We start from the raw sequence: 4,434 nt of genomic DNA, 5'->3' as shown, positions 1-4,434 counted from the left end.
ATTATTCTTATATCCGAAGTCAAATATTCCAACTAATTGGGGACTTAAACTGTAACAAGGTCTTAATACTTTGTTTAATAATTACACCAGGATATCGACTGCGTGTAATCCAAGGTTTTAATACTTTGTTAAAAATTACGCCAAGTGTCCTTGTACATAATTTCACCCCTGTTTTAATAATTCTATAGACTATTAATCCATTCCCGTGTCTGGTTAAATGAACGATTATTCGTACATATAAATACCCCGCCCATCGTGTCTGATCGAGTGTATATGGTTATTTATAGGTATGTCCAATTGTAAATCTTTATATTAAAATTAACAAACTATCATTTAGTTAAACAAATATAAAGCCCATTAATAGCCCATAGTCTAATTTCCACAAGTGTCGTTCTTTTGTCCAAACCCCAATTATGGTACAAAGCCCAATTATCCAATTTTAATATTTTTAGCCCAACATCATGATTACTTCGGTATTAAATAAGCATAATAATAACTTAGCTACGAGACATTAATGTAAAAAGGTTGAATATAACTTACAATGATTAAAAATAGCGTAGCGTTACACGGACAGAATTTCGACTTATACCCTTACAACATTCGCTAACATACCCTTATTATTAGAAATTAAAATTAAAATTAAAATTAAAATATAAATATATATACATATACGTTGATGAATGAGGAGAAAAAGATTGATGATTATGATGAACCAAAGCTCGAAATTTATAGGCATGTGAGCTGAAAAAGGGGCTCATGCGATCGCATGAGCTTTGCTCTTCAAGGCCATGCGATCGCATGGCCAGCTGGGGAGGCTCACATGTTGTTGTTTTCTTCTGCCGACGGTTTTAATTAAATATATATAATATATAAATAATTTTAAGAATTATTTATATATTATATTATATTTATGTGCATAGTTGACTTGTAATTTTTAGTCTGTTGCGTCGAGCGTTGAGAGTTGACTCTGGTCCCGGTTCCGGATTTTTGAACGTCCTTGCGTACAATTTAATATCTTGTACTTTGCGTTTTGCTTCTTGTACTCTTGTAATTTTGAGACGTTTCTTATCAATAATTGGAACCACTTTGATTGTATTTTGTACTTTTGAGCTTTTTGGTCTTTTGCGTCCTCAATTCGTCGAATCTGTCTTTTGTCTTCACCTTTTATTATTTAAACGAATATCACTTGTAAATAGAACAATTGCAACTAAAAGCTTGTCTTTCTTGAGGGATAATGCTATGAAATATATGTTCGTTTTTAGAATTATCAAATATTCTCACACTTGAGCGTTGCTTGTCCTCAAGCAATATAGTTTTGAAATACTAGAATTATTTCTTTATTCTTCACACTTTGTACATCAGTGATTTCTATATGGCGGTATAAACAATGGTAGTAACGATGTGGTTTACAGTCCCACATGACTATAAAAATTTAGATCCATTAAGGAAATTGGATCTTTATGAAAACATTTGATCTTTTGAAAATTAAATCTATCTTTTACCCTAGATAAGTTTTCCGGAATAACCCTTCTCCGGTGTTTGCAAATTGTTTTTGTGGGTTTGGTGGGTTTCAGATTTGAAAACTTTAGCTCAAAACTTGTGGTTTTGTGTCACCCACTTGCTAACCTTGTATTGGGAAAGCAACACATCCAGTATACTTGCTCCGTATATTACCTTTCGATAAACTGCCGTCCGGTTGTAAAGGAAAGCGTTGAATAAGCAACTGTTAAGGCAATGTCCCCTGACATGCTTTTAATTATGGTCTATAACGTATCGGATGCAATTACTATCCTTGGTAGGAGCAATAGTAAAGCTCACCCTTATAGTTTTTCGGTCTGGCACAAGGTCCTATCTTTGACCATGCTATGCAACCACCGTTCTTAAGGTTGACACCCGATTTGGTTCAGGTGACCTAATGAATTCCAGGTGAATTCCTAGGATTTTACGTTCAATGGTAATGAACGCATTGAAAATGGGTTTTCAGAAAACAAATCAGTTTGTAATTTTGATCAAAATATTTTCTCGTTCAAGCTCGAGTTTAGATATCTTTGAATTCCATGAGTTTGTAATTCTCAATCTTTAAGGTCAATCTCTAGGATTGAGTAATATCAGGCTTAAAAGCTGATTTTTGATCTTTTAAGGAGATTATCCTTTCTGGGGATCTGATTCATTAGTCTTATCCAGCTAATTTGCACAGCGTCCTCCCCATTTTACGAGACAGATCCTCTCATGGTTAGGATAAGTCTGACCACTTGGCGACCCTGTTTGATGCTGAGGTCCGTAGATTTCCTGCTGATTTTAGAGAAGACATTTCTAGATTTTTCTTCAACCTACAGCTGGTCTGGACGACAACTTCATGACCTAAATCAAGAAGCGCGTTTCTTTTCGGAAGACTTTACTTCCTTTTAATGATGGAATTGATTCATCGTGTAGATCCATCTTTCTTTCAAATATATTACAGTAAATCGGGTAAAACTGATTAAAATCGTCCAAAACAAAAGTATCTTCAGTTATTTGTTACAAAAATATGTGTGATATATGTTTTAAATAACTTGGTAAATTTTCCCACACTTGGCTTTTACTTTCCTTTTTATTGTCCTATATTCCATTTTAAATGAATTCTAACATTTTGGGTTGTTTCTCAATTTATGTCCTTTTCGAGGTAACAATAATTTCGGTGTTAACACCTAGTTTTATCGTTCATAAATATGTATAAACATGATTTTGAATTCATTTAATTGAAAATTTTGAAAATTTTTACTAGAATTGGGTAGTCAGTATATAAGACTAGGGTTGTTCTTTATTATCAGAGAGCACTAGATTCTAATACAACTACTGCGTTACTAGTATTTCTAATGGTAACCAAGTGTACAAGTCAAAATTTTTTAAAATTCTTAAAGAATTTAACCCCTTCCCACACTTAAGATCTTGCAATACCCTCATTTGCAAGAAATCAGTAACATTTTAAATTATTGAGGGTGATTAGCGTAGAAAAATGATTAAATTTTACCAAAATTTCCAAACATATTGGCGTTTGTTTGCTGAATGATAAATGGTGCATATCATTTGTTCATTCCATCTTGTTGTTACATCACATTTATTTTTCGTTTTGTCGTCTAAAGTACTAGCTTTTGCTGAACTTAATGCCAGTCTTTGAAAATGCGCTGTTTTACCCTGTTTTGTACAATTGACAATATACATACAATACAAATATAAACATGCATGGCAATTTGAAATGGGACTTAAAATCCCACTTTCATACTTTCAAATCCTAAATGGGAAATATTAGCACACAATATTAATAAAAATGATAAAAATTACACAAATATATCCAATAACATAAGTTTAAACATGAATAAGTAAAAAGATAAAAACATAAAAATCATAAAAATAACCAATGGAACCAAATCAGTCTGGATAGGGGTTCTAGTTCATCTCGTCAGGTGGGTTCCATTGTTGGTTATAGGTGTTCTGATAGGCTTGGTTATAGTCATACCGGTTAAAGGGTGGTCGGATGTCGGGGCTGTGTGGTGGAAAATGAGCAGGTTGAGTAGGCACGTAATTATTTGGTACCTGATATGATAGCTGGCTCATGATTTGGTGCTGATGAACTAACCAGCTATCGTGTTGGCGTCGCCTATAATCCTCGTATACTCGCTCGGAGTTCCACTGCTCATACATACTATGTCTGGCCGCGTTCGTCATTGCTTCCTCATCTATACGAACATGGACATCAAGAATAGCATCTCAAAAGACATCCTTAATGTCTTCCACTTCCTCCATTTCCTCATCTGAGCCTCTCTCTACCTGAGGATGATTACCTTCATAGGGAACTTCCTGGTTGCGTCTACTCTTCAATACCTTAGCACCCGCATAAACCCGCAATCCTATGGTCTCATCCTGTTCTCTACAAACCTGTAATGGACCCCCTTGATTCCTATCAACACCTAAATACTCTCCAATGAGAGTAACAAAAATACCTCCTCCTATTATACTCCCATCCTGCATTCCTTCTACCATTTTAGATAAATAAAAACCAACACAGTAAGGGATATTAACAAAGCTTCTCGGGTCTCGAATACACTTTAGGTAAAATAAATCATGTAAGGTCATTTTCTCCTTATTGTGACCTCTCTGTGTAATCGAGTTAGCCAAAAATCTATGAATTACACGAAGCTCGGCTTTGTTAATATGTAAGTAGGAGTGTTTTCCTCCCAGTGTAAAAACATTATAGTTTGACATACGCCTCCAAACGGCGTTCACGTCAAAGTTCCTATCTACCCTTTCACCACGATAAATCAAACTCATAAAATCGGGTAGTAGCAATTCACTAGGAGTGTAAATCTGTAATGCCCTGGCCATGTCCATCATGGACATCCTGTACATCCTACCGCCAAGGATAAATCTAAGAAAACTTCTATCATCTAACCTATC

Source organism: Rutidosis leptorrhynchoides, chromosome 4 (genome assembly GCF_046630445.1).
Source record: "Rutidosis leptorrhynchoides isolate AG116_Rl617_1_P2 chromosome 4, CSIRO_AGI_Rlap_v1, whole genome shotgun sequence".
Classification (NCBI taxonomy): domain Eukaryota; kingdom Viridiplantae; phylum Streptophyta; class Magnoliopsida; order Asterales; family Asteraceae; genus Rutidosis; species Rutidosis leptorrhynchoides.
Note: the sequence above shows the minus strand (reverse complement) of the source record.